This window comes from Sinohyriopsis cumingii, unplaced genomic scaffold (assembly GCF_028554795.1).
Source record: "Sinohyriopsis cumingii isolate HCF-2022 unplaced genomic scaffold, ASM2855479v2 utg000721l, whole genome shotgun sequence".
NCBI classification, from domain to species: Eukaryota; Metazoa; Mollusca; class Bivalvia; order Unionida; family Unionidae; genus Sinohyriopsis; species Sinohyriopsis cumingii.
In genome coordinates, this window is record NW_028315926.1 from 574,374 (window position 1) to 588,352 (window position 13,979).

The following is a 13,979-nucleotide window of genomic DNA, read 5'->3' on the forward strand; positions in this document are numbered from 1 at the left end:
TTTCCTTCCTTCTTCATCCACCATTTATACTGGCCACCATGTATATCCTATATTGTGCTGAATAGTGGTGATAGCCCCTATAACAATAACAACATGGCTATACAGCGAATGAAATCAAGAATATGAGAACCAGTTATCTCACTATCAGTGTGCATCATTCTTTTGTTTATCATGTTCCTGCACAGCAAAATGCACATAATAATATCCAATCAATAGCCATTAGCCCAGTCTCTGTCACACTTTTACAGCTGGTATATATGGATGTAACATATGTCCAAGAACACAGGAACCAGTGGTAGGTATGTGTGTAGCAGACTTGGGTTCAATTACAAAGCAATAGGTGTAACTGAGTAATTAATTACAATTACACTGTATTTGCAATTCACCAATACTGTGATGTCCTTTGGTGAAATGTGTATAAGTGACTGTCAGCATTGCGGATATATGTAGTTATTTGTAATTGTAGTACAATCAAGTGAATGCATGTGTGTATAGGTATGTTAAAATTAATTGAATAACCACTGTGATTTTAGGTTCCTCAGTTTAACTGCAAAAATAATTTAATCAAACTCAACAATTATAACAGATGTAAATATGTAATTAAACAATATGCTTAAGAATTAAAAATAATTGAAACTATCATCTTAGTTGATTCTAATGGCACAGGGGTGAATATCACAATAAAACAGAGAAGAAAAAAAAAACCTGGTTTTTAAATCGAATCTCAATTACAGCAGTTGCAAAAATGTGAAAATTTCAAATCACTAAATTTTCAAATGTACAGTTAATATTTGCTATATGAAAATTAAAGCTGTATGCTTATAATGAAAAAACAATGTACTTTGTACGGTAAGTTAATAAATATTCATTAAATAATAATTACCTTACGTGGAACACAATTTCTTTGTGGAGAAATATAAAAACAAAGCCTTCTACAAAACTTAAGAAATTTTGGAAGTGCGAATAAAAAATTAAGGATCACTCGGAAGTGAACCCTAGCGAGGTATTCCTATAAGGTCAAGCACATTAATGGACTAAGAAACAAATGCCAACTGCAGGCTCAAAATAATAGAGAGTAAGACAATTATATAACGGATACAGGTATTTATAATGTTAGAGTTGGTTGCATTCACTGCCAATAAATTTCATTGTTGATTGTTTTAAAACGTGCTCATCACATATTGACAGGATCCCCCCACCTGATGTAATACTGCTGTAAATGCTAAATCCTCATGTTACCATCTCCTTCATGTGAAGTGTCCTCACAAACATAACAAAATTACAATACAATACAGTATTTATGCCCTGGTTAGGAAAATGAATTGTTAAACAAATATATAAGTGATTTTAGTCCATACAATAATCATAGCGTCACAAACAGAAACAATATTGAGTCTTCAAGAAACAAGTCATCATCTATGAAATATCAACAATAATAGAAAGTTATCCATGATATTACCTGTGTCTTGAGAACTCAAATCATGCGTAAATATAATTGCAGCCATGTAAAAATATGTTGATTACCTTATACAACAAATGCAAATGTTTATACATCCATGAACCATAAGAACGAGAACACAAACTGCCAATAAGCTAATACAACAGTTAAATGAAACAGTCAATCAGTATCAACCATCAACAGATAAGATGCAATAGTTCTATTAATAGCATGACAACTGTAACCATATGAAAAGAAACTGAGCATATAACTTCCAACATAAACTGATCAAATGTGTACAATATGAACACTGTTTAATATTCCATTGATCCAGTGTTTACAATATGAACACTGTTTAATATTCCATTGATCCAATGTGTACAATATGAACACTGTTTAATATTCCATTGATCCAGTGTGTACAATATGAACACTGTTTAATATTCCAATGATCCAGTGTGTACAATATGAACACTGTTTAATATTCCATTGATCCAGTGTGTACAATATGAACACTGTTTAATATTCCATTGATCCAGTGTGTACGATATGAACACTGTTTAATATTCCATTGATCCAGTGTGTACAATATGAACACTATTTTCTATTCCATTGATCAATGAAATGAACTTGACATTGACTATCATCGTCCAAAATGCATAGAGAAATTAAATATCGTGTTTATGAAAAATAACTTCTGCACATTAATTAAAACATTTAAAACAAAATATATTTTTAATCACTATCATGGGATGTATTACATGTGAATACTTAATACAGTTACTTTACAAAGGCCCTAAATCAATAGTCTTTAAATTTTCTTTATGTATGTAAATTTCAATATCACTCTGTCACTGTCACTGTGCATCTTTTGTTTATCATGTTCCTGCACAGTGAAATGTACATACTGATATCCAATCAAGATCCATTAACCCAGTCTCTGTCACACTTTTACAGCAGGTATACTTGGAGGCAACATATATTCCCAAGAATAGAGGGACCAGAGTTATATATGTGTGTAGCAGACTTGGGTTCAATTACAATGTAATCGTTGTAATTGAGTAATTAATTACAATTACACTGTATTTGCAAATCGCCAATAATGTGATGTCCTTGAGTAGAATGTGTAGAAGTGACTGTCACCATTGTGGATGTATGTTGTTGTTTGTAATTGTAGTGCAATCAAGTGCATGCATGTGTGCATAGGTATCTTAAAATTAATTGAATACCCAAATTCTGATTTCATGTTCCTCAGTTGTACTGCGAAATAATTTATTCAAACTCAACAATAACAAATGTAAATATGTAATTATGTAATATGCTTAAAGAATTTAAAATAATTTAAACTATCATCTTATTTGATTCTACTGGCACAGGGGTGAATATCACAGTAAAACAGACAAAATAAAACTTTTGGCTATAAACTCAAATCTCAATTACACCAGTTGAAAAAATATAATAAAAATTTCAAATCACTCAACTTTCAAATAGGCAGTTAATCTTTGCTATATGAAAATTAAAGTTGCATGCTAACAATGAAAAAATCTCCAAAAAATTTTGGAAGTGCGAATCAAAAACTAGGGATGACCCGGAAGTGAACCCAAGCGATGTCTTTGCATGAGGTCAAGCACTTCATTAGATTAAGAAGTAAAAGTAAAAAAAAGAAACAATTGCAAAATTGCAGGCTCAAAACAATGGACAGTAAGACAATTATATAACAGATACAGGTATTTATAATACTAGAGTTGGATGTATTGAGTACCAATGAAATTTCATTGCTGATTGTTTTAAAACATGCTCATCACGTCGAGACTCCCCACCCCCAAGAGATGTAACACTGCTGTAAATGCTAAATCCTCGTGTTACTCTCTCCTTAATGTGAAATGTCCTGGATTGTTCTCATCTTGAGAGAAAACATCTTGGAAAACAATGAGTAGTTTTGCTAATTATTTATGCTGCAGAAACTTGAATTCTTCCCATATGATGATTCTTTAAAAATGGCTTTCAAATGTTCACGTATATATTTTTCTAGGATTTCTTTTGTGTACCTTATTAAGCTTGTTTTGCTTTCCTTGTTAGATGTTTCCATTCTTTACAAGTATATTTTATATAATCTGGAAGCTTGCTTGTGGTCACTGCATCTGTTATGTTTCTCTCCATTAGCTTGATAATCTGGTGGCAATGTCATTCCCCTTATTTTCATCTTCCCCTAGAGTTAACATCTTCATAAGCAATCCAAGTGAAACTTTTTCAGTAGTGCTAATCACAGCTCCTTTTTAAAGTGAGACTGATAATATTCACAACACCCACCTTTATGGTAGACGTAGTGTTACCAATATATGCTCTAAAATAAGTAACAGAAAAGAGTGAAGATAAAAAACTTTGTAAACTTTTACAAATAATTTATTTCCAAAGAGTACGAAGTTAAAAAATGAGTAAAAAAAAGAACTTACATTATTGCAAATTAAATCCAAAAATGATCCCATAATTGAAAACAATGTCCTAGTAATAAAATGTTCTGACTGAAAGTCAGTTCAAGTCCCAAAGGTATTTAAAATTGAAGGCCATGATTTGTCTTTAAAAGCCTGTGAAGTACTGATGTGTCAACAGTCTCTTGTTGAATCACAAAAATGTTATTCCAGGTTTGAATTTAGTTTAAATTCCAGTGAATGTCTTTGTCCAAGAATTTTGTGAGAGCACTTGAATTCAGTAATTCGAAGAAAATAAAATTCAGCCCAAACTGGTCACGACATAATATAACTTAAAATGCTAGATATTAAAGCACAACTGGTAAAATCTTGACAGTCACAAGATAATATAGTTCTTTTTGACCTCAGGTCACAAATTAGTATTTTCTGAAAACAACCATACTTTTTTACCATTACTCAGTGGAAAATACCTTTCTAGCATGATCTAATGAGCCTTGTTTCCTTTCAATACAGTAACCTATTAAATTCACTTGGGGATCTCCAAAATCCTGATCCTTGTCAACATGGTTACGCCTTCTTGTTTACTTGAATAATATTTTGGTCAATGAGCTCATACCTATAGAGAATAATGAAGCTAGCATTATTTGTCTAAATGAATAAAAGTCAAACAGGTCAAACAGAAATGAACTCAATTTTGGACAAGGTCAAGTCCAGCAAACAAACTTAAGTTACAAAAACACTGAATAAAACAAATGCAACAACTAACAGATAAACAATTGAATTCAATCTACATAACAGTAGCATTAATATTGGCAAGACTGGAAGCCATCACAAGGGGATAACTTTTTTCAGTGCAGTATTGGTTCAATCAAAGCATCACATTCACCTTTCGGATCATCAATTTTCTGGTGATCAACAAACACATATACAGTCTGTTCTCTCAAAAGAGGTATGATGTAATCATCAGCTTAGCAAACTCTTCTCATTTGATTGTTAACTATTTGTTGACACTTTATCTCTTTGCCATTAAGGAAAATTTTATTCTCACTCAAAATAATGTATGCTAGCTTCTGATCAGATCCTTTCAATGCATCAATACCAAGGAAAACATCATCTTAGATTTTAGCAACAATAGATATTTCGTCTATTTTGACAGTGTCTAGATCTAAGGTGATTTTACACTTCCTATAATCCAGAAGCGGTTATCCTACTGCATGTACAAGACATCCTTGGCTCTTTAATTCTGGTCTTTCAGACTCTTCTGTTTTTTTATATGCATGTTAGCTAGAACAGTTTTCTCAGCACCAATATCTACTACAACTGTAACTGGGACTCCCTGTATAAAACCCTTAATATGTATGCCCTTTGACTTTGGTATACCTCCATGAACAGGTGTATTGACAGGTATGTTAATGTCTGTTCATTTGACAATTGCTGAATTTGATCACTAATGAGGCCATTTTCCTTTAAAGCCTCCACTGTCTCTTGGCCAATGGAGTAATTTCCCATTAGTTTAAACATTTTTCTGTGCTGTATGCCCTTAATTCGGAGCTGTTTTTGGAGATTTTATTTGTTGCTGGCTTTCTATCATATCCCTTCTGGTTTCTTGAACATTCACGTTTGAAATGAGAAGGACCAACACACCTAAAACAGACTACATGACTGGTAACACTGCCTTTAACCTTGTGATCCATATTGCTAACTTTGTTTACTTTATGAGCATTATCAAACCTGATGTATGTTGGTTTCCATGAGCTTACATGAGAACTCTGTGTTAAATTAGCAGTTTGTTTCTTTATCTCATATTGTATAACCTCCCTCACCTTATCCAAATAAGCTGAATCTGTCTTTGAGTCTTTCTTCTCAGTGCTTCCTTTGTCAATTATTACAGATTCTTGCCGAGTGGTCTAAAGCGCTTTCCGTTACGGATCACTGCCAACTCACGTCTGTCTGCGTTGGTTCGAGTCTCGGATTCGGCTAATGTGGGTATGTGAGAAAGCTTGCCAGTAGCTTCTCGTAGGTCGGTGGTTCTTTCCGGCGTTTTTTCTGGTTCTTCCTCCATCATTAATACTGGCCGCCATGTATAGCCTATCGTGTGCTGAAAAATGGCGTTAAACCCTACACCACCACCAACAACAACAACAGATTATTGCATGCTTTTCTTAAAGACTTTATTCATGTTCTTCCCTGCTGCCCTTGCAACTCTTTTCTCTGTAGACTGATTTTCATCTTCATTCTCTAGATTACCAGTTTCATCAGTGTCTGCACACCCGTATTCTTTAACTGCTCATGTTTCACACTTCTTGCTTATATTCTTACCTGTTTCTTGGAGGTTTACTATTTGAAAGACGGCATCATCTGTCTTTTGCTTCTTTACATACGGTACTCAAAGTGAAAGTGAGCTTTATCATCTATCAACCTGTCATGGAATCTTCTCAGAAACTCTTGTATGGTCTCTTCATCACGCTTGGCATACAACTTGACATATATCCTCTTTAAATCAACTGTATACTCTTCAGCAATCTCACCATATTTCTGATCTCTGTGACTAAAAGGGTGCCATATGTCTCTGCAGTTTCAATTATCCTAGTTTGATCAGCTAATTCTTTGCATAATGCTTCATAATTTGCATATAGTCTGTGAGACAATTGTCCATACACAAATTTACAAGCAGCACCTTGTAACCCTGGAAGTAATTCATCTACTTCTTATCTGATTTCCACCTCTGACAATTGGCAACGTCATCAAATTTGTTGAACCACATCTTCCAGCTCTTTTCCAATAATGGGTAGTAACTTCAGGCTTGTGCTTTTCCTCATCCTTCGCCCGTATAATGCTGCTGTGATTACGTGCACTAGATGTGTAGACCGATTCACTATCACTCTCTGATGACAGTCTTCTCGATTGCATATTTCTTTGGACATGTCTTGACATTTTACTGCTTCTCTGTGATGACTGACTTGCCTTCCGTGGTGCAGAGAAATATTTCTCATCATCTTGTCCAAAATTCTCAACAGTTTTGTGATATGTGGTCTTTTCTTCTCTTTGAACTTTCCTTTCATCAGCATTAATTCTTTACAAAGCTGCTTGTAGCTACCTGCAACACCCATACAAGTGTTTTCTAACTTGAATACCTTCTTTTCCATCGCTTTTATAGCTCTGCCTAAATAAGTCCAAATCCTGGAAAGCTGGTTCCAAAAACTATTTCTCAAGAAAGCCGCAACATTGTTTACATCTCTAACCCTGGGTATAACACTTGTATCCTTAATACTCCAATATACTGATGCTTTTGGATTTCATAGACAGCTATAATTTCCCAACACATATTCCCCAGCAGGCATCACAGTGTCCATTTTAGCTGTAGCTTAGAAAGTAGGATTTTTACCAAAGTCAACTGTACTTTGAGCAAAATGATTGTCTCTACAACTTCTTGTATCCACCATAATTGTACTTATGCCATTGGTAATCCAGTTTACTCTTTCAAAAATTGTTTCACTTGGCATATTTCTTTGATGGGTACGGGAATTTGTCTGTATCATCTTCATGGAAATCTATTTCAATGAGTTTCAATTTTCTAAAATTACTTTTAAAATATTTTCTAATTTAAAACCTATGTACGTTTATTCATATCCTACCATAGGTGCACTTTTATTCTAATGCTAAATCTTGAAGACGTAAATTCATATCGCTGGATTTGAAACAAAGTGGCCATTCCTGCCGTTAATGTATTAGACAATCATTTACATGCAGTGAATTTACTCGTTACTTCTCCTTCCCTTATCTGAAATAGACTACCAACCAAATCACTTTTATTTAGTACAATTTGAAATGCTAGCAAATGTAATATATTTACCTGTAATTTTTGCTTTCTGACCTAATATAAATGTCAGATCACCATCCCAATTCCGCCAAGCTTCTAGCTTATATACCCTTAGAAATCACGTAATGTGTACGGAATTCTGTGAATACAGAATTCTGCGAAAAATCATTGCGAAATATATTACCACCACTGCGGAATTTAAGAAAATAAGAATATTCAATGAAGAACAACGTAGTTTTAATAAATATTCATTAAATTATAATTACCTCACATGAAGCAAAATTTCTTTGTGAAGAAAAACTTTTTGGAAGAGCGAATAAAAAAACAAGTGATGACCCGGAAGTGAACCCAAGCTAGATCACCACATTAGACTAAGGTCAAACACCTCATTAAAATAAACAGCAAGGAAAATAATTACCAACCTCAGGCTCAAAACAATAAACAAAACCAGAATTATATAGCATATAAAGGTATTTATAACACTAGAGTTGGATGCGTTCACTGCCAACAAATTTCATTGCTGGTTATTCTTAAAAAAGAAAAAACATGCTCATCACATTACGACGGACCCCCCCCCCCCCAACCAACACTGCTGTAAGCATCCTAATTGCTAACTATAATGGTTAAACTATAATTGTAAGGTAGCTCTAGAATTGTGTAATTGCTGAATTACAAGTCAATTACAAAATCAAAATTAAATTTCTTTTTTAAATCCAAACAAATTATAAAAATTGAGAAAAAATACATATTTATCTTAAATGCCAGTTGTTAGACTAATTCTATAGGAATTAACATTAGAAAAAACAATAAAGCTAAGTTTTAGATAAGAAAACTGGAAATGATTTTTCTTGGTATACTGTGGGATTCAGAATTGTAATAATGTAATTGAAATCGAACATCACCAATACAGTGTAATTATAACTGAACCACCATAACTTTGAGTTATTGAAACTGCAATTGTGACTGACACCTGCAAGCACATTGTAATTGTATTTGACACAAGTAACTGAACATATATTTAATGTGTACCGACATCTACAATACTCCTACCGTTAATAAGAGGACCCCATTTAACACACGCATATGTTTGTTTTAACAGCTCAAATATATATACTTATAACTGCTGGTTTGTGAAAATTAAGTCCTGACGTGAGTTTAATATTGTTATATTTCAAGGTGAACATCTTTCTATTTAATTGAAAGTAACATTGACGTGGGTTTGCACTAAAAGATGTATTATGATATTTAGTTGGCTCTAAACAAAATTGGTGCCTGTTTTAAATCCATATGGTTGTCAAATGATATTATCTTGGTTTCCTGTAAATTACTTTGGGTCAGAAAAGCTGTAGTCCTTTAAATGACACTTGTTTCATCTGAATGGCAATTTGAAACAAACCTCCAGTGTTACTTCAAGTATGGTCTGTTTTAGTTTTTTTTTAATTATAACCTTTCTGATCTTGAAAATTTTTCAGGATTTTCAGACTTTCCAGAACTTCAAGCTACAAAACTCATTCTTCCAGTAGGTACCTTCTCATTCATTTGTCATGAAGATATTAAATGAAGTATTATGTTTGGAATTAATAGGTTCAGTCATAAAGACAGACATATAATACCAAGCTAATAATAATTGTTACGAGTCTATGCCTTTAAAGTAAGTAACAGAAAAGAGTGAAAACAACACGCTTTGTAAATTTTAACAAATAATTTATTTCCCTAGAATAAAAAGTAAAAAATGAGAAAAAAGAAGTTATGGTATTGCAGTAAGGAAGCTTTTGCCTCAGAAAGATTATACTTTCTGTCAAGTTGAAGCAATTCTTTTGTTCAAACAGTCTAACTGCTGCTGAATGGGATTTGAAATAAAGATCTCCACTTTTTTGATGACATTGAAAAAAGCTTGCTGATTTCACTAATGATTTCTAAAATGTTAAGTAATACCTGGGATTTAAAAATTAAAAAATCTAGGGGAGTTTAAATTTAAAAAACAAAGTTTTCTGAAATATTTGAGTAAAGTTTGTATCCCAAGGATGAGTACCCAATTTTCTGTTACGAGTCTCTGCTCTTAATATAAGAAACATAAAACAGGGAAAACAATAAGCTTTGTAAAATTTAACCATATAATACAGCGTGAAAAGTGAGAAAAAAGAACTTACGATATTGCAAATTAAATCAAAGAATAATCAAAGAATTAAAAATACAAGTCCTATTAAAGTAAAGTCCCAATGACATCAAAATTGGAAGGTGATCATGTCTGTTATACTCAGCAAAGTGATGTGTCTCCAGTCTCTTGCTGAATCAAATAAATATTATTCCAGGTTTGAATTTCGCATAAATTCCAGTCAATGTCTTTATCCCAGAGTTTTATCAGATCATTTGTATATTTGAAGAGAAAATAATCGCTTGAATTCAATAATCTAAAGACAATAAAATTCAGCCCAAACTGGTCACAACATACCACAACTTACAGTGTTAGATGCTAAAGCATCATTATCATCATCAGTCCTGTAGTCTGTTAGACTGTTGGGGCATCGCACAAGACCAAACAACCAGCTTCCTCCGTTCCTCTTGAGTTTACGTCTTTCTCATTGAGGCGCTCAATGTCAGGCCTGTCCACTCTTGAATGTTATCTTCCCACCTCTTTCTTTCCCTGCCTCTCTTTCTTCTTCCTTGTCCAGTACCTTGCAGGGCTGTCTTGGTAAGTCCTGATGTTCGTGAGACATGGCCATACCACTGCAGTTTATGTGTTTTCACTGTGATCAGGAGATCTTTGTGAGACCTAATGGCTTGTCTGATCCTTTGCCATATTTCGTCATTGGTGACAGAGTCTTTGTATGTGATGCAGAGCGTCTTTCGGAAACATTTCATCTCTGTGGTCTGTATCCTTTCCTCAAAGTCAGCTGTTATGGTCCATGATTCACAGGCTTAGATAAAAATGGAGATCACCAGTGAGTGCGTCAGTTTAACCTTTGAACTGGGTTTGATGTTATTGTTGTTCCAGAAGAGCTTCAGTTTTGTCAGCGCTGCTGTTGTCTGTGCAATTTTGGAGAGTAGTTGAGGCTTTGAACCTTCATCTATTACACTTGTCCCCCAAAGACTGAAGCTTTGGACTGTTCTTAGCTTTGTTGGAAGCTGATGTTAGTGCTGATGCCATTGGTGTTGTTAGTCATCATTGTGGTCTTCTCTGCACTGATTTCTTTGCCGTAGGCTGCAGAGGTTTTGTCGAGACTCTCTACTAAGCTAGTTAATTCTTGTTCATGTCCTGCTAGTCCATCAATGTCGTCTGCAAAACATAAGCTGGTGACTGTTCTGCCTCCGATGCTGACCGTCCCTTCATGCTTTTCAAGTTTTTCAGCATTGATACTCTCCGGAAAGATGTTGAATAGCATGGGAGAGAGCAGACAACCTTGTCTGATTCTGATTGTCATTCTAAACCAGTCGTTTATGCTGCCATTGAAGCATACTGCACTGGTGACTTTGTTAGAGAGGTGCTCTATTACTGCGATGAGGTTGGCACTTATGTTGTACAGTCTCATGGTCGCCCACAAGGCTGCGTGCCCTACCGTGTCAAATGCCTTCTTGAAATCCACGAAGACATGATACAGATATTTCTGGTGCTGAAGGTACTTCTCAGACAATATCCTGAGGTTGACCATCTGCTGTTGTGCTGCTCCCTGCTCTGAAACCTTCCTGCTCCTCGGCAATGATCTTTTCAGCCAGTGGCTTTAGTCTGTTCAGCAGTATACCCAACATGCCCTTGCATGGATGGCTTATAAGACTGATTGTGGTTTTGACACTGTTGTGCATGTTGCCTTTCTTGGGGAGGGTGATGATCAGTGATTGGGTCCACAGCGATGGCCATATTCCTGTTTGCCAGATCTTGTTGCAGATGTTTGTGAGGGCGCATATCATTGCTTCTCCCCCAGCATGGATCAGTTCTGCTGGGAGAGATGTTAAAGCACAACAAGTACAATTCTCAGTAACAAGTTAATACGTTCTATGCTTGACCTCAGGTCACTTAACCATTTCCTACAAACAGCAATTACCTAATGGAATATAATTTACTATGATGATCTTTCTTTACTTACAACACAATAGCCAATCAAAATCACTTGGGGATCTCCAAATCCTTGCCCTGATCAACATGTTTACGCCTTGTTGTTTACATGAATACTAATTTGGTCAATGAGTGAGCTCATGGAATATCATGAAGCTATTATGATGTTTACCTAAATTAAAAATAAAAATAAAAACAAAGCCAATACGGTCAAACAGAACTGAACTCAATTTTGGACAAGCTCAACTCCAGTAAACAATGTTACATTATAATAACATGCAATTAAATAAACATTTAAAACTAAGACAAGCAATTAAACTAAACATGCATAACATAATAATAATAGTAATACAAAGTAAATAATTAATAATAAATTAACGATGTGTTTGTGTGTGATTTGGATTTTTAATGTAGCTTTAGCAATTTTGCAGTCATATCACTATGATGTCTGCAGTGTGGCAGTTTATAATAATGCCTAGCACTGGGACATCATGCCGTAGACATTTAGCATAACATCCCTACCAGTCATACTATCCTGACAGCAGACCGAACAGTCCTAACACTAACCTCTTAATGCTGAGCACCTATCAAGGCAGCTGTTAGTACCATCTTTGTATTAGTCTTTGGTATGACTTGGCCAAGGGTTCAAACCCACGACCTCTTGCATCCTAGTTGGATGCTCTAAGGACTTGGCTAACGTAGTGGATAATAATAATAATAATAATAATAATAATGATGTGTACTGTTAAATGTTATGTATAATAACTTACCAGGTATATCGCAGCAGTTTCTAATGTTTCATGAATTCCTATTTCATAAAAACAAAATGGCCTATTTGTAAATAGTTAATAATCTGAGATAATTAATACTTAAGATAAATAGTTTAAAGTACAAATACCTAAACTCGAAATTCACATGAAGAGTTCATCTACTTTAGTAATGAGAAGTTAGAGTTTCCAAGATATAATTATTATGAAATTTTGTAGATGAAATGTCCTTTTCAGACTTTAGCTCTGTAAGCTCCTTATCTCTGGACAACATACATCTCCATCCCAGCGCAAACAGCTTTAGGAGGGATGCCCCCTGGACACCACACATCCCAATACTAGCATATAAAGCTTTAGGGATGCCCCCTGGACACCATACATCCCCATACCAGCATATAAAGCTTTAGGGATGTCCCCTGGACACCACACATCGCCATCCCATCACAACAAGCTTTAGGGATGCTCCTTATGTTTTCTAAAACTAGTGCATGTTTATCCCTGTCAGTTATTTGATCATTGGATATTTTATCTACAAAAATAAAAATAATTTGGAACATATAATTTTGAATCAAGATTTTTCTTTGTTTTATGTTAGTTTCCTTATCTTTTGTTATATGGCTAGTTCAGCATAGATTTCTAGGTTCATACTCATTTTCCTTCAAGCACGATTCAGTTTATCTGGACTCCTTGTCTTTCTCCCTTTTAAATCAGTAAGTGACCTTTTGCCAAAGGTCTATTAAGTTTCGTTACTTTTGTCCCCATGATGTGTGTTTGTGGTATTGCATTTGTTTTACATTCTTTACTTCTTTGTTCTTGTAGGGGATGGGAATGTCCAAATCAAATCTTGTCTTAGGCTTTCCCATATAGAGATACTTTTAATAAAAAGATGCATGTGCTGCACAGTGTTAAGGCATGTACTTTTATTATTTAAATTTTTACTGTTCTTAGTATGTACAATTCTATGGAGTAAAAAGATAATATCTAGTACTAAAATATTTTTTTTTTAAATATATAAAAATATATAAGAATGTGGAAGAAATCAGGTCCAACATGTTCTTCTTCGGGAAATACCAGTGTCCCAGACCCAGACCAAAATAAACATGTTTAACTTGATTGATAATGATCTTATTATTTAACCCAAAACTAATAGAACAAAATTAAAGTTACTGGTCAGATATACAATGAACTTGACCTTGGACATGGTAAAGTCCATGTTACAATTATACGTAACATATACTCATGGAGAAAAAATAACAACCAATACAAATTGAATAGCCCACAAAATAAATTCATTATAAAATATGAATGAAATGCACTATAATTACCTAACAGTAGTGGGTAGTGGTACAATTTGGGATCCATGCCATTAAACAATATATGGACAGTTTTCTTGTCTTTCACGGCAAAAACAGACCATCTTCAGTTTTGCTTAATTTTCATGTCCCCCTGGCTTTTCAATTCAGTCTTTGTTTAA